General features: G+C 35.4%; 1 protein-coding gene across 1 annotated transcript in view; it reads left to right on the top strand.

The window, feature by feature from the left end:
• Positions 1-5,817: 5,817 nt before the first annotated feature.
• Positions 5,818-25,415, top strand: part of LOC140447362 (uncharacterized) — a 97,029-nt gene continuing 77,431 nt past the window's right edge. The window contains exon 1 of the mRNA XM_072539970.1: positions 5,818-6,357. The gene's annotated coding sequence lies outside the window, so the exon portion shown is untranslated. The remainder of the gene's footprint in view (positions 6,358-25,415) is intronic.

Below are 25,415 nucleotides of genomic sequence, written 5' to 3'. Positions count from 1 at the left end.
CCGCCTGCAGTTTTGTTGGACAAGAAATAGGACAACGAATTTATGGAAAACAAGAAATATACTTTGCATCGGTACTTGAAACGTAAAGTCTCTAAACACAAGAGAACAGGAAATTACAAAAGAGCTTGTAGAAAAAAATATAGACTTATGTGCACTACAAGCGACGAAGAAAAAGGAAAGGGTCAAATTATGATAGATGACTATCTGATGATTTACAGTGGTGTTGCGAATGAAACCAGAGCCAAAGAAGGAGTCGCCCTGTTAGTACACAGAAAATTTTTACACCAAGTACAAGAATGTAAATATACCTTTGAAAGAATATTAAAAGTAAACGTTAAACTGGATGTCAAACCTCTGAATGTGATAGCAATCTATACACCAGAGTACAACAGAGATACAACCACAAGGGAAAACTTCTATGAACACTTTCAGACTGTAATAAACGAGACCTCAAATGATGAATATATAATCATTACGGGTGATTTTAAAGCCCGTGTTGGCAATGATATAGTTCCAGAAATAAAACAGCGATATAATAAAAATATCAGAAATGAAAACGGAGACCTTCTGACGGACCTCTGCAGCATAAACGAAATACGTATTAATAATACATTTTTCCTCACAAAGAATAATACAAATACACTTTTAAAAACAGTGTACGACAAAGATCTGAGATAGACTATATTCTGTCTAATAGACAGTTACAGTCCTCCCAAATCTTGGATGTAAGAGCACTAACATCAGCAGAAATAGGAAGCGATCATAAATTATCATTGTGCAAAATCCGAATGAAAACACATATATGTGATAACAAAAGACCAGAATACACCACAAAGATAAAAGTCTAAAGCTTACAGGATGACTCCACAAGATACCTATTCCAAAAAAGAATAACCAAAAATAGTAGAAACACATATATCACAGAAAATGATGAAGTCGAAGAAAGCGGGGCAAAAATCAAGTCTAATATCTTAGCCTCGGCCAAAGAAGTTCCTGGTGAAAGAAATATAAATAAAAATAAATCATTCCCAAGATGAAGAACTCCATAGTTTTGTACAGAAGTAAAGGAAACATTTAAAGAAAAGAAAAAAACTTACCTGAAATACATGGTTACTGGGAACGCTTTTCGAAGGAAATGGAACATGATATTTACGGTCTGCAAAAGAAAATATGGCGCTTCATCAGAAGAGGTCAAAGAACGGAGGTAAAGGAACTAATAGAACCAGAATACATAGAAAATAATACGTGGATTGACTACCTAAAAAAACTCTATGCAAAGGAAAAACATACGACGCTACAACCGGAAACACCAGAAATTACCACAAATGAAGAGCTTTATATAAATGTACGGAAAATACTTGAAAACCTGAAGAACGGAAAAGCATCAGGTAAAGACGGGATACCAAACGAATTACTGAAATATTGTGGAGCAGCATTGACAGAACAATTAACAACATTAATTAATAAAATTATAAAACACAATAAAATACCGGACGAATGGAGAACGAGCGAACTAATTCTCCTATTTAAAAAAGGAGATAAAAAACAGTTAGAAAACTACAGAGGTATAAACTTGTTAAATACTACGCTAAAACTTACAGCTAAAATTTTAAGTGCTAATAAATCAGAGGATAAGTTTAGCAGATGAACAACAGGGTTTTCGTAGTGGAAGATCGTGTATAGATACAATATTCGTTATAAAGCAAATTACTGAAAAATTACTAGAGTATAATATACCAGCATTTCTGTGTTTGATTGACCTGAAGAAAGCGTTTGGCAGAGAAAGACTCAAAGATGTAATCCATCTTATGTATAATAGAGAATTCCCCTAAATATTATAACAGCTATCGAAAATATCTACCAAAACAACAAAATGGAAGTCAGAATAGATGGACAACTTACAGAACCTATAGAAATAAGCAGCGGAATAAGACAAGGGGATTCATTAAGCCCCATGCTCTTCAATTTGATTATATATGAAATCATCAAATGCGTTAACAAAGGAAGAGGATACAAAATGGGAAACAAAGAAATAAAAATACTCTGTTACGCAGACGACGCAATATTGATAGCCCAAGATGAAGATAGTCTGCAAAGTCTGCTCCACAGATTTAATATAAGAGCAAAAGAATTGAATATGACAAGCTCATCTCAGAAAACTAAAACAATAGTAGTCAGCAAAGAACCAACCAGACGTAAAATAGAAATTAATGGCATCAATTAATGGAATCAAGTAGTGGAAATAAAATACCTGGGAATTACACTGTCTAGCTATGGAGACATGGAAGTGAGAGATCATGTACAAAAAGCAAATAGACTGGCAGGATACCTTAATAACACTATGGTGCGAGACAGACACATTAACACTGAGATGAAGTGATGAATTTATAAAGCCAGTGTAAGACCAATAATAGCATGTGCATTAGAAATAAGACCCGACACAGCCACAACGCAAAGGCTACTGGAAACGGCAAAAATGAGAGTGAGAGTACTGAGAAGAATTACAGGAAATACTCTGAGAGATCGAAAGAGAAGCGAAGACATTAGAAGAAAATCTAACGTACAGTGTATAAATGAATGGACACAAAATAGAAAAGAGAATTCAATGACCACATAAGCAGAATGGAGAAGATCCGTGTCGTCAAAATATCATTTCTAAGCTTTGTGCCCTTCAAAATAAATTTTGGCAGAACCCCCGTCTACCTGGTCTTTCGGCATACGACCGTTAGCGCCTCCACTGGCCCTACGAGTGCGACACCAAAATGAAAGTGGCACGTCACGTACACAAGGCACGTGTCGTGGGGCTCCACCTCCCCCGTAGTACCTGTGTTGCGATTACCTAACCTATCCGTTATCTTCTCCCACAGGCGGACAGGTGACGCAGGCAGAGAAATTTCCACCTCGCACGTAGACAGGTCGCCGCCGAGGATCTCTCCTCTACCACTCTTAAATCTTCAGGCGGGTACGTGCCGGGACACCGACACCACGATTGATGGTGTAAGGCCAAAAGAGGTGTGTACGGACCCAGCTCGTTCAACCTCGCTTGGTTCTCTTGGAATGAGAGTAGAGTGGTCCCCGAGAGTCTCGTTTCGGATACTAGGAGTGTAGACCGGTGACCGTGACGCCTAAGCGTCCGTGTGCGTTTCTACAAACCCGACACCTCAAGCGACGGCTCTCCACCTCTCGATTCCTACCCATTAGTCGCCTCTTACGACAGGCAGGGCCCTCTCACCTCGACCGTATTCTTATCTCCGCGAGCCGAACGGAGCGTCAAAATAGCAAGGGATAAGTCACCAATCGGCAGAAGAAGTATCGGACGACCGCGCAAAAGATGGAGTGACAACCTTGCATACAAGTATTAATCCGCCAATGAACAAGCAGAATTGCTTATAAAGAGGAAGATAAAGAAGAAGGAAACAACGATATATCGGCACTTTCAGTACAACCGCCAATAGCGTGTATCACATGCGCTGTATAAGAACGCATGCGCGGTTTTGCGGCAAGTGGGATATGCTGGTATCCCATGCGAGTACTGCATAGTTAAATTTTCTAGCTCTGCTATGTGCTTATCTTTATACGAAAGGACCAAAATAAGAAACGAGTTTTTAGTAGAGGAAGAAGACTAAACCAACCCAACAGAAGTCGCAAAAATCATTAGAAGATTAGAAGGAAGCAGAGCTCCAGGATCAGAAGGAATACAAGAACATCGCCCTCAAGGAACTACCAAAGAAAATTATAATACAGCTGTACTATATCTTTAAGTACTGCTTGGAAAAAGGACACTTTCCAAGTAAGTGTAAATACGCCAAGATCATCCCTCTACTCAAACCAAGAAAAGATGAAAGAAGACCGGAAAGCTATAGGCCAATATTACTACTGGAAACACTAGGAAAAGTTCTGGAAAAAATAATCTATAGAAGACTGATGAAACACATTGAAAGAAGAAGAATCATTCAGGAGGACCAATTCGGATTCAAAAGAGGTAGAAACTGCGAACTCTAGCTAGGAAGAGTCATCAGCGACACGAAGATAAGATTCAACAGAGAACAGGAATGGCCATCCTAGACATCGAGAAGGCACATGACACGGTCTGGAAGAAGGCACTAATATACAAGATATACAGAGCTAGATTGCCCTGTTATTTAGTTAATATGTGTGACACATATTGAACTAATAGAACATTTCAAGTTTCAGCTGACCAAAAGACGTCGATGCTCCAAGAAATTCAAGAAGGAACTCCTCAGGGTAGTATACTCTCGCCCATTTTATATAACATTTTTGTTTCAGATTTACCAACAGATTCAAGAACATCGACAGCCCTTTACGCAGATGATACGGCGATATATGCAACAGGAAAGGATAATAGAAGAATAGTCCAAAACATAAAATCACCTTGGAAAAATCACGGAATACACCGAAAAATGGGAGATCAAAATCAACGCAGAGAAGATACAATTCATTATGTTCACCCAGGAGACGAATTCACCAGTGACCGAAATTACAGTAGGAGGAAACAGGATCCAATCAGGAGAATCAGTCAAGTACCTAGGAGTCCACCTCGACAGAAGACTAAACTTCAAGTTACACACCCAAAAAACCAAGATAAAAGCAAACGCTGCTAAAAAACTAATACTTCCTTATATTTTTAGGTCCAGTCCACTATCGACGGCCAAGAAGATTCAATTTTACCAGGCCTACGTTAGATCGGTTATGCTGTACGCTGTCCCAGTTTGGAGTTCCATCGCGGAGTACAACTGGAAGAAGCTCGAAGCAACAAAAACATCATGCTATAGGATCATCGATGGATCAACATGGTAAGAACGGATAACAAACGCAACCATTAAAGAAAGGCTCCAGTACACACCACTGAGGGAAGTGGCTGAGAAAAGGACAAGATACTTCTTCCACCAAGTCACAAGAAGACTCCTTAAGACCAGAGACATCCTGGCGAAAAATCGGACCCATAGGATGTTCAGAACAACTCATAGACTGATCGACCATCTGATCAGGGCCTAGCTGGGTGGTTGCCGAAGATAACCAATTAGGAAAGTAGGTACGATGCCAAAAACAAGTATCTACAGAAGAAGAAGCCAGGGAGTCAATGACAGAAAAATTCAAGGTCCGAGAGGAAGAAAACCAACATCAAGCGGTGTAATAGCGGGACGTCAAGAAGAAAGAAGGCTAGGATATCTTAAGTTGAAATAAATTAAGTGTGAAATGTAAATATTATTAGGGCAATAAATGTTTTTATTTTTATTTTTATTATGTGCTTATCTTTCTTTTTCCCTTTTTTGCAATAGGTTTCTTGTGTCTTCTGTGAGTTTTTCATTTTGTTATGTTTCAAGGTTAGAATAAACTTAAAGATATCCATTCTACGACAGCAGAATATAAGGAAGAAGAGAATAATAGCTGTCAAACATCAAAAAACACACTATAAGAGATTTTTTAATAAAATACTCAGAATGATTGTTTCGAAAACCATACAGTTAATGGTATTAGCCCCATATTAGCTATTATTGAGACTTCATTGATCATGAGATTCTCATTTTGGTTCTAGTATGAATTTTATTAATAATTATCACGGCCAGATCCAAATATTGGGTTAACACTGTAGGATTAATTTTAAAACGCAAACGCATGAAACGTCTGCAAAAATTTAGGACTTAAAAAGAAATTGTCAATTATATTTTTTTCAGTTCTTGTAGATATTGTCGCACTTTTTCCAGTGTATTGTCAAACTTCATTCTATCTTCCAAATCTAAAACAGTGCACACAAACTACGAACTACCAGTATATCACCAAAAAACGGAAGTGAACTTCCGCAAGGGACTCAATTTCAGTGAGGCGGCCGCGAAAAAACAGTCGACTACAGACATCGACGCAGCCGATTGCAATACTCATTGTGCTTTACTTTTACTTCTTGTCGCGCTTCGGAGAACTCCAGCCATCCACACTGCGATCAGCCTCGAAGCATCCCTCAACTGGTGTCTTCGCAACTCCTGCGGTGTGCTGTCACATATACCTGCTACGCGTTTTTTCAAAATGAAAATGCTCTTTCGCGTGTGAAGCCCCTATCAACGCGGATTGTCATATTTCTATAAACATTTATTAAATGTAAAAAGACGTATTTATTTTACTAAATCAACAGTGCCTGTCTAGTAGTATTTCATCCCATGTTGGGTGCCTAATTGGTCGTGAAATCATTAGCCAAAACAATTGAAAAAGGTTTTATTGTTGACGATTGTGCATAATGGAAGTGTTGTGGTTAGAAGTGGGTTTTATATTGTGGTGTTTGTGTAAATTCATGCAACTATAGCTCATTTAAATATCTGTGCATTTTTCCTGATAGTCTGAAAGGTCAGTATAATACATTTTATATTTTTAACTTTTAATTTCCCCACAAATGTTTATTTTTAAAATAATCTGATGTTTCAAAAGATTCGAGTACTTTCATTTAAAGTTTTATTTAGTATATTACGTTTTGATTTTTCTGTAACATAATCATGGGCTCAGTAATAACAAATATCTTTTTTTGTTGTAAACTTTTTCTTTTTAATTCTGTATAATATTTCCTCAAATATTATACAGAAATAGTTAGATTCACGACTATATACGAAATATAAGTCTCACGAACCATTAGAAGATAACATCATTTAAAATTAATATATTTGGAAACCTTTAACGGCAGAAAATGAGGTAAATAACCAATGTAAGCAGCGATATTGAAATGTAGACATTAATTTATGTGTTAATCTTACAAACTATCTTAGCCCATCTCTCTTAATAATATTATCATATTTAAATGGCCTTCGAACTGCTAAACATAAATCTCTTTTTTATCATGTTACATTTTTTTTATCTAAAAATTGTTACCACTAATTTCCGGTTATTTATTTAAAGTCAACCTTTCATCTGATATGCAATTTTTCATAATTCCATTACGGATTTCTTAATGCGCTGGCTCTTGCCAGTATTTTAATCTTCATATTTCCAATCACCCTTTTCCTTGCATAGCAAGATCCACTTCTTTCGTGTTTCAGAATGTACGTGAGTGATTTCTTCTCTCATCCTTTATTGTTCTGAAGCTATTTTCTTGTGGCATTTTAAATTAATTTATATTTAAATGGGAATAAGCCACAATTAAAGGTTAAAATACGTTTATTGACGTTTCAATTTCCACTTCGGAAATCGTTCTCAAAATACAAACATTAGTAAATTAAACAAATTTTGTTTTTTGTTACTTAGTGAAAAAATTCTTCTAATAATTTAATTTTATCTGACTCATCTATATTGACAATTCAGACATATCTTATACATTTTAAAGTAGAAGACTTTAAAATGATATTGCCAATATTGTTGAGTTGCGTTCCTGGGACGACTTTACTTATAAGATAGTTCATTCGATTACATGAAATCAACTTTAACTTGAGAATATCCGTCAGAAAAGATCATAACATGTAATTCGTCTTTAAAAAGACAAATACATGCCATGATGACAGTAAAATTCTCCTGTTAGTGATTCCATAGTAAATTATGAGGGAAAAACCAGGAAAAAAACCTCATAATACTATCCCGACATATAATAAAGAAGCGGCTCTAATTATGCTAAATGAGACCAATTGTGTCGCGAATTCCTCGGCAGAATGTAGTAGGATCTGGTTACCCATATTGAAAGAGGAAGTTATTAAAAGGAAAATACCAGTATTGGTAAGTCAGTAACATATAGAGAATACATCATTTATGTTTTTTAAATAACAAACATATAAAATCGGAATTTGGTGTTTATTGAAGGTAAACTAAATGCACGATCAAATACTTACCATGTCGGGATAGTATTATGAGGTTTTTTTCCTGGTTTTTCCCTCATAATTTACTATGGAATCACTAACAGGAGAATTTTACTGTCATCATGGCATGTATTTGTCTTTTTAAAGACGAATTACATGTTATGATCTTTTCTGACGGATATTCTCAACTCAAGTTAAAGTTGATTTCATGTAATCGAATGAACTATCTTATAAGTAAAGTCGTCCCAGGAACGCAACTCAACAATATTGGCAATATCATTTTAAAGTCGTCTACTTTAAAATGTATAAGGTATGTCTGAATTGTCAATATAGATGAGTCAGATAAAATTAAATTATTAGAAGAATTTTTTAATAAGTAACAAAAAACAAAATTTGTTTAATTTACTAATGTTTGTATTTTGAGAACGATTTCCGAAGTGGAAATTGAAACGTCAATAAACGTATTTTAACCTTTAATTGTGGCTTATTCCCATTTAAATATAAATTAACTCATCCTTTATCCTTCATCCTACTTACATGTCAAAACTATGAGGTCCTCCATTTATTTGATTGCTTCTGTAATATTTATACTTTATTTATTTATTAACTAGCGGACCCGACAGACTTCGTTCTGTCAAATAGATTTGGAATATGGCAGTTTATTTCTTTAATTCTCCTGAACAGAACCGTCACCATGATGATAGGGCGGTGTGTGAGGGTCAGCTCGGGTGACCTAAGTATCTTCGCTTCCAGAACTTTGGCCACCCTTTTGGACCCACTAAAAACCCGGACTGAGATATCTGCCAGAGGGCTTCAAACTAAGAGGGGAACTTAAGGTTCAAATCTGATTGAAAAATAATCTAAAGGGATAGTGGGAACCTAAAGGCGACAAATATTTACAAAGTGGGTGCTTCGATGACAAAACATAGAGATAATTAATTATGTATTATTATTATTATTATTATTATTATTAACATAGGGTTAATAACCGATGTAATAAAGAATAATGAAATAAGACGTATATAAGTATTTTCAGTAATGGCTTTATTATAAATCAAGTGAATCATAATTATTAACAAAAATCTGTTTTTTTTTATTATAGTGCTTTATGATATACAATGTTTTTTGTTTGATTACCTGATAAATATACAAACAAATCTGATGGTTTTCCAACACGGGAACAGGCAACATACAATTGACTATGTAATAAACATGGGTTTTCTAGATTAATACCACAAACACCTAATGATTGCCCCTGAGATTTATTTATGGGCATAGCAAAAGCAAGCCGCACTGGAAACTGTAGTCGTTTAAATTCAAATGGTACATCAGTCGAAATCATTGGGATGCGTGGTATCAAAACGTCTTTTCCTTTATACTTTCCTTTCAGTATAGTTGCTTCTATCACGTTGTTCAATAATTTTTTATCGCTAACCGTGTGCCGTTGCAAAGACGCGGTTGGTTGATATTTCTCAACAATAACTACAGATCCAACCTTTAATTGAAGATTGTGAGGTGGCAATCCTGGTAAATCCAGCGAGTTTAAAAATTCAGGCGGATAGTTAACGACATCATCTTGGTTAGTAGCCGAATCAACTGATTTATATATCCTCAATTCGCCTGTAATTTGTTCTTGAGTTTTGAAATTTAATTTATTTACATCTATGTTTTTAGCAGCCAATATAGGCCGTTCGCTCGATCAATCATGGTTTCTTTAATTTTGAGCAACATCTGGAAACACCTTCTGAATAAGTTCATCTTTTGATCAAGTTAACTGACAAAAACTTTGAGGAAATTTAATGCAACCAGTCAAGGTGTCTATAGGAAATTTGCCGTTACCAATGTCAATGAGTTGTTTAGATTGGTCATCTTGCAACTCGACACGCATATTCTTGCTTAAGTGTAATACCTTGACCTGTTTCCACAAATTGGAGGACTTTAAACATGCATTGAGTTCATTAGCTGGCGTTGATCGTGGAATCACTGGCAATGTTTGACGATAATCTCCTGCTAATAAAATCATTGCACCACCAAATGGGTTATGATTGCTCCGTAGATCTTACCTGTTCCCGTGTTGGAAAACCATCAGATTTGTTTGTATATTCACCAGGTAATCAAAGAAAAAACATTGTATATCATAAAGCACTGTAATAAAAATAAAACAGATTTTTGTTAATAATTATGATTCACTTGATTTATAATAAAGCGATTACTAAAAATACTTATATACGTTTTATTTCATTATTCTTCATTACATCGGTTATTAACCCTATGTTAATAATAATAATAATAATAATAAATAATTAATTACGTCTATGTTTTGTCATTGAAGCATTGTCCACTTTATAAATATTTATCACCTTTAGGTTCCCACTATCCCTTTAGATTATTTTTCAATCAGGTTTGAACCTTAAGTTCCCCTCTTAGTTTGAAGTCCTATGGCAAACATCCCAGTCGGTATTTTTAGTGGGTCCAAAAGGGTGGCCAAAATTCGTGGAAGCGAAGATACTTAGGTCACCCGAGCTGACCCTCACACCGCCCTATAATCATGGAGACGGTTCTAATCAGGAGAATTAAAGAAATAAACTGCCACATTCCAAATCTATTTGACAGAACGAAGTCTGTCGGGTCCGCTAGTAATTTAATATAAACTTTATTGAATAGCAATAAAGTTCAAATTGACTCTACATTTAGTTAGAAAATATTTGTATGGGAAAAAGATCTATGGAAAAATTTTATTTTTATTTATTTATTTATTTATAAAAGATTTTATTTATTTATGGAAAAAAGATCATTGCAGATCTATTTCTAAGTAATAACTGTATTAATGTTTTCTGGGAAATGTCAATGTACAATAAAGTTCAAATTGACTCTACATTTAGTTAGAAAATATTTGTATGGGAAAAAGAAAAGGGCTGTTTTAGGGTTTTCTCTGAAATTATTCGAATTTTTCTTGCCGTAAAAACCATCCTTAGACTTTAAGGAACATTTTAAAAAAAGAATTGTTAAGATTGGTCCATGCGTTGTTGAGTTATGCGCTTACCAACACATTTTGCGATTCATTTTTATATTATAGATTTCTAATTGACTTCTTGTTCCTTATTCATTGCGGATGTGGGCTATTAACATGGCAATTCGTATCTTGTTGCGGAGATCTTGTTGGATAGATTTCGACGACTAACGCAGATTTTGCATTCAAGAGTTGGATGGAGAATGAATTGGTGCAGGCGGTATTTACTGTGTCTCTTCTTCTTCTTCTTCTTAGCCTTCTATAGTCCATTTTTAGTAGTTTGTAGTTTTTAAAGACGTCTTCTAAGACTAGATTAAACAGCTTTGGCCGCCTTGTCGAACTTCTCTCCTAAAGGCGCTGGGATTTGTACTTTCGTCTAGTTGTACTATCGTAGTAGACCGAGTGTCTCTTGCCGATGCCCACAATGTAGCATCGAAACAATTGATAAACTGTTTGTCCTTTGTCTAGTGTTAGTTTTTGTGTAGATGTATTTAAAAGTTCATTCATGCGCTGGATAGCCAACGATTTTTGACGAAATGCTCCTGAAGATGCTCTAAGAGCGAAAGCGGGCAACATTTAATAAAAAACTGTGCTTCTCTAAGAAGGAAGGGCAAATTAAAAGAATTAGTGTGAATAGTCAATCAATAGAAAGAGTAAAAGCAAACACCTAACTTGGGACGAACGTCAATGAAAATTAGAACATGATTGCCATGATTTATCAGTACCCATAAAAATCAGGTTACTACGATGTTATATGTTTCCTATACTGTTGTACGGAGTTGAGTCGTAGACTCTCACAGACGCTACCTGCAAGAAAATTGAGGCTTTCAAAATGTGGCTTTATTGTCGAATCCTGAAGATATCCTATACCGACCACGCTATTAATCAGGACGTTTTGTTAAGAATACAAAAAGGACAAAAGAGTTGTTATCCACAATAAAAACAGCCAAAATCGAATACCTTATCACATCATAAGGAACAGCGAAAGATATTGGTTGCTGCAATTAATTCTACAAGGAAAAGTAGAAGGAAAACGATGACCAGGAAGGCGAAGGATTTCCTGGCTGAAAAATCTACGTAGTGGTTCAACACAATATTCACAAATCTTTTTAGAGCAGCAGTTTGTAAAATACAGATTGCCATGATGGTCGCCAACATCCGAAACGGACAGGCACTACAAGAAGAAGAAGATGTCTGCCTTTTATTTGTAAAATTTAAATACTCTTTTGTTAGTTGAGAGAAAATAGTCTATTTCATTTTTGGTAGTTCCATTAGGTGCGATTCATGCCCACTTTATGTTTGATTTCTTTTTGTAAAAGGTATTCATAGCATACATGTTTTCTTGTTCCAAGAATTTCTGGTTAGAAAATGTTTTTCCCCTTGTGTTTCTTCTGCCGAATGCGAAATTTCCAATCTTGTTTTCAGAGTCTTCAATCTTTCGTATAATTTTGACGTTAAAATCTTCCATTATTATTATTTTAGGTTCTTTGTTGTCGTCTATAACTTTTTTAAGGTCTTCATAAAAAATAGTTATTTCATCATCAGTTATTTTTTAAGTTGAAGTATAAACCTGCACAATCTTTATTTTGGTTTGTTTCTCTCTGGTTTCTTCTTTTTATTGATTAAGAAACCTACACCACCATAAGTTTTGCCTTTCTTGCCTTTATAGTAGAGCCTATTGCTTGAATGTAAATCCACATACCCTTCTTTTCTCTTAACTTTTGATAGTCTCATTATGTCCCAAGTTATGTTCCACAATTCCTCTACTAGATCGTAGAATGTTTAACTTTTGCCATGGAACGAATATTATATGTTGCTAAATTGAGTTGTGTGTTGTTCTTCTACTCCTACAATGTCGACTTGTCCCCCTCCCTGAATCCTTGGGGCAGTCCATTGTATCGGTGTGGGATTGTGGAAAAAAATTCTTACCCACTTGGGGTACCTTCCGTGTCTCTGTTAAAATCGACTCTGTTTTGTTTTCTAGAGGTTTTAGCCACATTTCACCACGCTGGCCAGATGGGTTGCTGTGATGAATCAATGTGTAATGTCGACCGTTCCAACTGAGGTTAAGCAGTGCTGCCTACTCAGTTCAACCAAGACACCTCGGATAGATGGGTCCTAAACACTCGTATGGAAACCTCCTCAGGTTTTTTAACCATTATTCTGGTTCTGGATATTCTGGTTCTCCACAACAACTAATCTATTTAAAGCAGCAGTTAATAAAATAATTATATGAATGATCACCAATATTCGAAACGAATAAGCACCAAAAGAAGAAGAAGATAATATTTATGAGATTTAAAAAAAATGTATTTTAATGAAATTTTATTGGGTGTTCACTGCATAAGTGAAAATATATATTTTAGGAATAGGATATAAAATTCGGGATATATTTTGTTAAATGTTTAACAATTTTAATGAACAGGTAATACGGATATTAAGACATTTTCTGGTTACTCAAGGTTATTTGTCTAACCAGAACAATGATCTACTCGTAAAAGTAGAAAAGAACAATAAAAGACGACAACATATCACACATATTGAGCGTGGATACTTTTTTTTGAGTATTACAAATTATTTATTTGTAGTTGCGACGTCCTTCAATGTTTTGAAGATGTTTTTAAGAATGATTTATGTCTAAGAATCGTAAAAACTACAAAAGCTTTAAAATCAATAAGTACTGTAAATGAAAATGCACTCAGGTTATTGCGATTTCCTATGAATATAACATTGAACCACATCAATGCCGAGTACTGGCATGCTCCATTTCGTTTTGCTCTTATATTTTACCAAAGATTCTGTTAAATAGCTTTTTATTACATTTTTAAATAAATTATAATAACAGAAGATTTGGAGCATAAATTAAATGCGATATTATCGGTATGTTTAATGATAATATGTATTTAACATTTAAATGGAGACGTATTCCCCGTTATTGTGCAGTTAAGTATATCTTTATAAAATATACGTATATATATATATATATATATATATATATATATATATATATATATATATATATATATATATATATATATATATATATATATATATGTTCGGATAAATTTCCGCGGTCAGATGAATGAAAATTACTAAGTTCTCTGGAAGAACCGCGTTGAGAATTTAAAACTCGACGCGACGTTTCGGCGCCCATTTTGGAGCCATTTTCAAGAGTGATGATACGGTTCCGTTCGAGTTCGGGGTCTTAATCTACCTACTCCCCTCACTCGAGACGTACCAGTATCGTGTTCTGTATAAATACAAGAACTGTCTCTCGGCACTGAGGTCTCAATCTGCCTACTCCTTAGTGTCGAGTGACAGTAATTAGTAATTATCATATATATATATATATATATATATATATATTATATATATATATATATATGATAATATAGGGATATATATATATATATATATATATATATATATATATATATATATATAGGGATATATGAAAGGATATATATATATATATATATATATATATATATATCCTTTCTGTGGTTTTCCGGGTTTGACTCCGCGTTGAATAATTTTGGTTTTGAGAAAAACCATTATTTTGACGACGTTTCGGCAAGGTCACACTTGCCATTGTCAGGTAGTGACGGTTCTTGCTGATACTTTAAGAAGACAAGAGGTAACTGAAGACTTACGTCTTAGATTACATTCTCTTCATCTTCTTTTACAGTACAGGCATTGTAATTCCAAACAGGGTTGCCTAGAGAAAAAATCGGCATTGTTATGGAGACGCTGTATTTGATGTACTACATCAAAGTTATACTATTGGAGTCTCTCTATCCACCGAGCAACTTACCCTTCTGGCCTAAGAGGCTTTGCAATGGGGCCAAAATTGTTAATACATTTTCGGTAATATGAACAGTGTCTAAGAAAACTTCTAATTTCCGTTTTGTTTTCTGGTTAAGCCAATCTTTAATAACTGAAATCTTCTGTGGATCATTTTCAATTCCTTCTCCCAGATATGTCCTACATAGTATACGTCTCTTTGAAATAGTAAACATTTCTTATAAGTGAAGTACTTTATAAGTTATTTTTTCATGTGAACTTGACACAGAAATACTTATTATTAGATTATTACAAACAGTCACCGGACAAGGATTGAGGTTAAACCACAACATCAAAATATTCATTGTAATCAAAACAAACGTTCATAATACTAGGAATTGGCGGGGTTTTTGTAATTATTGTGCAAAATACAACCAGGTGCTCTTAAACATTTTAGAAGTATAACGGATATTATTCAAGATTATATGTGTAAAATTTTGATCTTGATAAACACGTGATGCTATTGAGATATCTCAATGTGACTACAGGATCGTCGCATTGTGTTTCTGGGATCATCTAACAAGGGGTTCATATATGTAGATAGTAAACAGAAAATATTTTCTGTTAGTTTTAAATGTCATCTACAAGATATTATCAGGAATTATATATAGCCGCCTGGAATCGTTTTCGGAGGAGATTATTGGTGAATACCAATGTGGCTTCAGACCAAAGAGGTCAACTATAGACCAAATACATATGTTAAGAGGTATACATGAAAAATGTGTTGAATATAACATACCTATTTACAACTTGTATATCGATTTCAAACAGGCGTTTGATGGAGTAGATCGACAAAAGATGTTAAATCAACTATCTATGTTAGGGATACCCAATAAGTTGGTTAAACTTATACGAATGACTCTGGAGGGTTCCAAAGCTATGGTGAGAATAGATGGAGATATGACGCAGGCCTTTGATATTGAAAATGGAGTTAGACAAGGGGATGCCTTATCAACAACACTTTTTAATCTAACTTTAGAAGCTGTTGTTAGAAAACTGGATGTAAACGGCTGTATTAATACAAGATCTATGCAAATATGTGCATATGCGGATGATGTTGCCATAATAAGCCGCAACAAAAGGGTATTGAGCGAAAAAGTCATAGAACTGAAACGAGAAGCTGCTACGTTTGGTCTATATATAAATGAAAACAAAACAAAATATATGGAGTGCACAAAATCGAATGAACATGAGAATCTGAAGGTAGACAACCATACCTACAAATATGCCTCCACTTTTCCCTACCTAGGCTCAATAATAAATGACAACAACAACATTAGTCAAGAAATACAAGCACGGATTCTTAGCGGTAATAAGTGCTTTTATGCATACAAAGACTTAATGAAAAGTAAGTTACTGAATCGTGAGTCTAAGCTGAGAATCTATAAAACAGTAATTAGACCAGTGGTCACATATGGATGTGAAACGTGGACCCTCTCAACCACTGATGAAAATCAACTAAGAATATTTGAGCGCAAAATACTAAGGAAGATATTTGGACCAACCCAATGCAGCGATAGTTCGTGGAGAATTAAAATGAACCACGAGCTGGATGAACTAATGCAGAGCGCAGATATTGTCAGATTTGTAAAATCACAAAGACTAAACTGGCTTGGTCACCTAGAAAGAATGCCAGATAATCGAGCTGTAAAAGTAGTCCAGAGATGGAAGCCCCAAGGAAACAGAACAAGAGGAAGGCCCCGTAAAAGATGGATAGACGACGTAGAGAGGGATCTTAAAACCATGAACATCAGGCAGTGGCGAAGGAAAGTATCCGACAGGGCAGAATGGAAGAACATTGTTAAGCAGGCCAAGACTCACAAAGGGTTGTAGCGATATTAGAAGAAGAAGAAACAGAAAATATTGAACCTAAAACGTCACCCTAAAACAGTCTCTATTTATACAGGGTGCGCCAAACTATATTATTCGTATAATTAGTGAAAATCATCTAACGAGCCAGGCAACTCGTCTGTTAAAACCCTATGATACTTATTGTCAGTAACCGTTTGGAAAAATAAGATCCAGTAACATATTGTCCAACAATGCCTCCCCAAATATTCAACGACCACCTATTCCGGGACGTAACTCGAAATAAGTAGATTTTCATCGGTAATAGTGAAAATTATGTCTGTCAACGAACCTATCGCGATGAAATGTCGATTTTTAAAGAAATAAAATATTTTCCAAAAAATCTACATTTCGACTTAATTTCTTTCGCCCACATACAAAAATTCATTCTTCTTTGAAAATCATTTTCATTTAATTCCTGTTGCACCCAAATTTTAAATGGGTGAATATTTTTTTACCTTATTCTTTGTCTATTAAATGTACCATAACTCGAAATCCATTTCCACCACTAAAACCGATTTTGATAAAAAATTTTTATAGGATGTCTTCTGCGCAGATGTATCTGCTTACACACGTTTAAAGCTAGTAAACAGTTTCTAAGGCATTGGTCCGATACAAATGTCATGTCCAGCAATTCTTCAGTTGAAAAATTCATATTTAAAATATAAAAATTTGATACAAATATGCAACTATAACAATATTACCATCTTTTGTGACACAAGTAGATACTTTTTATTTTAATTAATATTTCGACAGATACATTTAAAGTTTTTTGTTTGAAAGCATATTTTTATGATTTTTGTTTATTATATTTCAGCATGTAAACGAAATTTATTAATAAAAAATCTGCAAAAAACATAAAATCTGTAGTTCTCTAAATATCTACCAAACGAAACATGCTAGGTACGTAAAAACGTAAATATCAAAAGAAGTGATGTTTGCTACAAAATATAATACAGTTCACCCTTGATACTCCGACGTTTTGCAATCTGATACGCTCGGTAGACCGACATGTCTCCCGCAAGTTCGCCGACGTGTCTGCTTGTACTGAAACCTGTCGCGACATAAATTCCAGTCTTAACGGATGCTTCATTTCGTGTGTTTTCCGTGAGCAGTTTGGTTCTATGGGTTCAATGGAGAGCACAGGTTCAAAACGAGAGCACAAAACGCTGACTCTAAAAGATAAATGGGAGCGACTGTCGTGAAACTCCAACTGCGATATCTAGATTCTATGATATTGGACGAGCTACAGTGTACGGTATTATGAAAAACAAAGACGATATCAAAAATTTTATGAAATCTGTAGAGAATGATTCTAAGGACAGTAAAACCTTTAAAATCAGTAAATTTCCTGATGTTAAAGAAGCTCTGCACATCTGGTTTAAGAAAGAACGAAGCAGACAAGCTTCTATTTCAGGTGACATTTTAAAAAATAATGCTCAGTTTTTTTTTATCGGGAATTAACAAAAAAACTGATTTTCGTGCTAGTCAAGGTTGGTTCGAAAACTTCAAAAAACAGAACGGAATACGATTTTTGCAGATGAGTGGAGAGAAGTTAAGTGCAGATGAGTCTGAGATATCTGAATATATTCAGATTTTAAACAAAAAGATCACCAAATTAGACCAAATTCCTGAACAACTTTATAACGCCGATGAAACCGGTCTAAACTGGCAGCAACTTCCAATAAAGACATTTGTCACTCGTAAAATTGCCAATCTTGGGTAAGGCCAAAAAACCTCGTGACTTCAAAAATGTTAAAATTGAAAAGCTACCAATTACGTACATGTGGCAAAGCCGTGCCTGGGTGAAAAAAGTAGTTTTTCTGGATTGGTACTCTCCTGTCTCTCTCTCTCTTTCTCTCAAGCACAGCTTTATCCCACAAGTTAAAGATGAGCTAAAAAAATAAACACCCAGTGAAAGATACTGAGGCAATGTGCTTACCGAAAAATACTACTGCATTGATTCATCCCATGGATCAAAACGTTATTAAAACTCTCAAGGCACACTACAAAAAACAACTCTTTGTGGATACCTAATGCTGATATCACTTCAATTTTGAAAAACTTTAACATCAAAGATGCAATTATCAAAGCTGCGTTTGCCTGACAGCAAGGCAAGCTGACTACACTGATTAAATCGTGGAAGAATATTTGGCCCAACAACACACTCCTTCCAATAGAAGTTAACAAAGAATCCAATAACCAACCTGTGCAAGTTATGCTAGATGCTGCCCTTCAAATTTGCTACGATATGACTCATTCATCAGAATGAAGTGAAAGCTTTACAAGCGTGGATTTTATATGGCAATCTCAATGTTGACTTAACAGATGAAGAAATAATTAAAGAACTCACAGAATCTGATTTCACCATCACTGTGATAATGCTATATTGGCTGCAAACACTTTAAAATGTTGGTGTGAGAAGAGAGCATATGACAAAAATGTTGACGTTAAGTGAGATTCAAGAACAAGCAATGAAAAACTGTCTAAACAAGAAAAAGCAAAAGACAATTAAAATTTTCTTCAAAGTGTGAGCACAGTATGTATTTACATACGTCCATAATCAATCTACCTTAGTTATTAATGTTTATATTTACACACTGGATGTACATTAAATTTTTTAGCTTCCATATTTCTTTTAATAAACATGTTTTAGTTAGACGTAATGGGTGTTTCATTTTACTCATAAAATTTAAGAATATTGTAGGCTACTTCTAGCAAAACAATGCCAAATATATAATCTTATTCTTCTTAGGGTGCCTGTCCGTTGGCGATCATTCTGGCTATGATGCCTTTGTTGGTTGCTATAGGGAATAGCTCTGTTGAGGTCTTTCTATACCATGCTCTCAGGTTAGCAAGCCAGATTATTCTTCTTCGTCCTGGGGTCCTTTTTCCTTCAATTTTACCTTGCAAAATGCATTGAAGTAGCTCGTATCTGCCTTGATTTCTCATTATATGTCCCAAGTACTGCAGCTTACGGCCCTTCACAAAGTTTACCAAATTACTTTGTCTGTCCATGGTATCTTCAGGATCTTTCTGTATAACCATAGCTCAAAAGCCTGAAGTTTTGTTAGAGTTTCCGCCTTCCATGTTCACGTTTCTACTCCGTACAGAAGTACTGAGCACACATAACATTTAAGGAGCCTTATTTTTGTTTCTAGGGTGAGCTCATGGCTCTTAAACACAGAGCTCATAGTCAAGGTTGGTTCACATACAGATTTGCTCCAGTTATGTTTTCCTTGCTGATGATCATTAGCTTGGTTTTGCTGGTGTTTATATCCAGTCCATATCTTCTACTAGTTTCCGTTATTTTGTTCATTACGTTTTGCAGCCCTTCTATGGTATTGGAAAACACTATTTTATAATCTGCATACCGCAGGTTATTAAGCTTGACTCCATTTATTGAGATGCCTTCATCAATATCTTTTAGAGCCTCTTCAAAACTGTGCTCTGAGTACAGATTGAATATCAGTGGTGACAGTATGCACCCCTGTCTCACTCTAGTTAAGATTTTGACCTGATCTGTATATTTTCCATCTATTCGGAGCACCGCTGATTGATTCCAATACAGGTTAGCTATTATTTTTAAGTCTTTTCCGTCAATATCTGTCCTCTTCAGTACTTCCATCATTTGTTCATGCTTGACTCTATCGAAAGCCTTCTTGTAGTCAATCAGGCATGCAAAAACATTACAGCTAACATCTCTATATTTTTGAAACAATACCTGCACGCCAAATAAAGCTTCCCTCGTACCAACGGCGTTCACAAATCCAAACTGATTGGGCACAATTTGTTCCTCGCATTTCCGGTAAATTCTTTTGTGGATGACTTTTAAAAACAGCTTTAGCAGATGGCTCATTAGGCTTATGGTCCTATAATCTTCACAAAATTTTGCTCCTGGTTTTTTGGAAAATGCTACGAACTCCGAATTGAGCCACTCTACTGGTATTTTTCTTGCCTTGTATATTTCATTAAATATTTCGTATCCCCCCGATCGTTCCGGTTTCCTAGATCAAATGGTCTAACTGCAGTGATCTTTTGCTGGCCCCAACTTTGGCGTTGAAGTCACCAATGACAATTATTAGATCTTGCTTTTTTAACCTTGTTGCGACTTGATTAATGCTATGGTATAGTTCTTCTATCTCTTCTTCTGTTCCTTCTGTTGTAGGTGCTTACACTTGAATTATATTGATGTCGATTGGTCTTGCTTTTAGTTGTATGAGCATCACCCTCACTGAGATTGGGATGAAGTTGTCAACAGATTTTGCCACTTCTTTTGTCAATATAATACCGACACCCAATTCATGTTTGCCGTTATATGTTCCAGAATAGTAAACGCGGTGTTCCACGATGGCCAACGCATTTTGCTTATTCCCAGAATATTTAATTTCATGTGTGCCATTTCTTGTATTGCATTATGGATTTTACCTTCCTGTGACATGGTTTTCACGTTCGATGTACCTATGTAAGTACTTGTAACTGCTCCTCCCGGAGATCCGATTGAGGAGCTTACTCCGGAATTAAATTTCGCTGCAAGCATTGCAATATATAATCACTTTCGGTAATCCAGACACTTTTGGTAATCCGACACTCCATTGGTCCCATACCTGTCGGAATAACAAGTGACAACTGTACTCATATACGGGGTGTTTAATATAAAAAAACTGAGTCAAACAATCCAAAGCCCATAAAAAAAATTAGAAAATTGTGAATTTCAAAATAGTGATCACGCTGTATATTTTGTGGCCCTATTTCAAACATATTAAATTTTGTGTATTAATACATTTTTATTTTCTTAAAAACCTAATCCACAGACCTAACTTTAGACCTAAAAAACTTTATACAACTGTTCATATTCTTAAAAAAATACATTCAAAATGTAAAGCATTCAAAACTTTGGTTCATTCCGTTGTTCTGACTGACCCTGTATAATCAAAAATAATTTTAAAATATAGACGTCTTTGATATACATCAGTTTCGTTTGAAACATTTTTTTATACTCCATAGTTTATCCATAATCAAAGAAAGTCAGAGGTTTGGCGCACTCGGTTGCTTGATTTTAATTCATAACGTAGGTCATAAACACCACACCGTGGCCTTAATGTAAACTAACAAAAAAAATGAACGTAAGTTCTAAAAATACGCATAAATTCGAAGGGAGGAAACTGTCTATCCGGTGTGAGCTACTTTTAGGTACAAATCCTCCATTTCTTTGTTATTGATTCTAATTTAAGATGAAAAATATTCAGTAAGTTAATATCTATTTTTAGTTGGCGGGTGTTTATTGTGACTATTGTGGTATTATTTTTTAGTTACGTATCATTCTAAAAAAGCAGATTTAAGATATTTTATCTTTCATATAACAATATAACAAGGGATAAGAAAACAATTGGCTTTTTCTACATTCTATATCTTCCCGAATTTGTTATTATGGGACTCGGAAATTCAGCAGATTGTCTTTCTTTCTATATACATACATACATACATACATACATATATATATATATATATATATATATATATATATATATATATATATATATATATATATATATATATATATATATATATGATTAATATTTCTTTCAACCAAGTCCTCTTGGACCTTTACCCATTGAAATGACATGTAATACCTTCATTTTTGTTATTTCTTAGAATATGGCTCAAGTATAAAATATTCTCTGCTGAATGACATATGTATTAGATCTTTTTGTAAAATTGGTTCTTTTTAAAATTTTTGTAAAATGGTTTCCTTTTTGCACCGAAGTGGAAGAATTGCAGAAAAAGCGTGATCTTTATAATTTACATAAAAAAGTGAAAGAATTATCTGGAAAATCACGAACAAATACACCTAAAAACAATAAACCTATTAATAACCCAATTAAAATAAAACAAATATGGACTAAGTATATTGAAGATGTTTTCATGGACACACGAACGGAACCAACACAAATTGATAACGAGGAAGCTCCAATAATATTAAAATCTGAAGTCCAACGTGCTATAAACAACTCAAAATCTGGCAGATCACCTGGGCAAGATGAAGTTTGTATCGAGCTGATTAAACTTATAGACGAAGACAATTTAAGTGCAATAACTACTCTTTAACAACATATACAAATCTGGCGAAATCCCTACAGAATGGCTGCTATCGGCCTTTGTTCCGCTACCAAAAACCAAGAATCCCAAACACTGTAATGACTATAGATTAATCAGCTTAATGGCACACTTATTAAAAACATTTTTAAAGATTATACATGCAAGAATATTCAGAAAGTGCGAAGCGGATATGAGTAATAGACAGTATGGCTTTCATAACGGCTTCGGAACAGTGGAAGATCTGTATAATTTCACAACTCTTGCCCAAAAATGTTGAGACCAACAAAAAGATCTTTTCGTTTCGTTTATAGACTATGAGAAAGCTTTCGACAAAGTTAAACATAACATTCTCATGGAATGTCTAAAGAGAAAAGGACTCGACAAAAATGACATTAACATAGTGAGAAATCTCTATTGGAACCAACAGGCTGTGGTAACATTAGATAAAAATAGCACGGATGCGCAACAGATAAGTAGAGCAGTGAGACAGGGCCCTGTACTTTCACCATTACTATTTAATATATATTCCGAAGAGTTATTTACACAAGCACCTGAAAACTGTACAGAAGGGATCAAGATAAATATGGTGAAAATATAAATAACATCTGTTATGCTGACGATACAGTCATTATCGCTAAAAGTGAGACAGACCTGCAGACGTTACTAAACACAATTTGTGATACTGGGGAATAGTTTGGTTTAACAATAAACATAAAGAAAACAAAAACCATGGTTATCAGTAAGAGAGGCAAAGTCATTACAAGGACCCAGATAAAAAATGAAGATATTGAGCAACTGGACAAAATGAAATACTTAGGAATCTGGATTACGGAAGATCTGAATTCGAAATCAGAAATTCGCTCAAGAATAGAGCAATGAAGAGCAGCATTTTTGAAGATGAGGAAATTTCTGAGTAACCAAAGACTCAATCTGCAAATCCGACATCGGATGGTAAAATGTTATATCTACTCTATTCTTCTTTATGGTGTTGAAGCCTGGACTGTTAGGGTTGACTTAATGAGAAAACTGGAAGCTTTTGAGATATGGCTTTTTGTTGAAATTTTGAAGATACCATGGACCGATCATATTACGAACGAAATGGGAAGACACAGAGAACTGTTGACCAGCATTAAAAGGCGAAAGACAGCATATTTGGGGCACATACTTAGAAATGATAAGTACGAGTTGTTGCAGTTGATTATAAAGGGTAAAATCGAAGGAAAAATGGGTCCTGGTAGACGACAAATATCCTGGCTGAAAAACATTTGCAACTAGACCGGGTTAAACACACAGACGCTCTTAAGAAGAGCAGAAGATAGAGACGAATTTGCAATGGTTATAGCCAACGTTACGAAGAAGAAGGTTCTTTTTAGGACTTTTTTGTAACGTGAACATGGAAATCTGAGCAATTTTCTAAAACATTACATTTCGAAAACATCCACAAGATTCAATTTTCCTACTTTAAGTAACCAGATCTCAATTCCACACATCAAGATAGGCCATATCATATATAGAATTTTATGCGGTGCCGTTCGATCGCAACAGCTTCTGAAGTTAATCGCCAATGAATTCAAAGTTACCGAGACCCTGGTCGAAATATACCAGACTTCTGAGGCAATGCTTCCGCGCGACGTTCTGAGAATGATACCGATTGTTCTCTAATGCCTGTTTTAGAGAGTAATAAACTGCAGCGACGGAGTATTATGTCAGTCTTTATTCAGTTACGATAAGTAGAATTTCTATGTAAAATAGTAATATTTAAAACCCAAAATGAGTGCAAAGAAAAGAAGTAAAATGTTTCGCTTCTAGCAGCCCCCATACCGACCACCGACAACTCAAACGATGGCCACATTACTGTACTTACATGTGGCGTGGTGGAACAAAACGCAACAGTCCGGGGCGATTCGATTGCTCAGTAGCACACAAAGGTTTGCATGCTTGAGTGTTACAGGAGCCATGAGAACAGCCCCAACGGACGCGCTAGAAGTTCTGCTAAACCTACCATCTCTGCATATATACATACAGAGTGAAGCCAGATCAACAGTACATCGGTTGATCCAATGCCAAGCTCCAATAAGTATGATGCAGGGAGCTGATAACTTAAGGCTATACCAGGACATAAAGGCAGACCCCGTTCTAGGAATGCCTGTAGACCGAATGGTTACGAGGTATAGTTTTAACAAAAATTTTCAAATTACAATACCAAAAAGAGAGGACTGGGAAACTGGTCCGCCGCTAACAACAAACTCAATATGGTATACGGACGGCTCCAAAAAGGAAACAGGTACGGGGGCTGGAATATATGGCATAAAACCAAGGACGGAAGTCCGGGTATGTCTAGGAACATACGCGACCGTATTTCAAGCCGAATTAGCTGCTATACACAGGTGCGCTATGGAACTAATCGGCCGAAATGTAGATAACGACTCCATCGTTATCTATTCGGATAGTCAAGCGGCTCTAAAGGCTCTCAGTTCGGTACAGGTCGATTCATGGCTGGTATGGAACTGTTTGGATGTCCTCTCTCAGGTGGAAAGTCAAAACAGGTTGACACTTGCCTGGGTGCCGGGACATAAGGGTCATCGTGGCAACGAGAGGGCCGATGAATTGGCCCGAGAAGGCGCATCTACGCCACTGGTTGGTCCGAAACCCTTCTTTGGAATCGCAAATACGATAAAAAGGGCAGCCATACACAAATGGGTGCAACAGAAGTCTCTTGAGTGGTGGAACAACTAACCAGGACAGAGGCAGGCCAAACAGTTCATCAAAGGACATTCGGCTAAATTTACAGCAGACTTACTTTCGCACAGACGCAGGACTGTCAGAAT

Source organism: Diabrotica undecimpunctata, chromosome 8 (genome assembly GCF_040954645.1).
Source record: "Diabrotica undecimpunctata isolate CICGRU chromosome 8, icDiaUnde3, whole genome shotgun sequence".
Classification (NCBI taxonomy): Eukaryota; Metazoa; Arthropoda; class Insecta; order Coleoptera; family Chrysomelidae; genus Diabrotica; species Diabrotica undecimpunctata.
The sequence above is the reverse complement of the archived record's forward strand: the minus strand, read 5'-3'. Positions and strand labels throughout refer to the sequence as shown.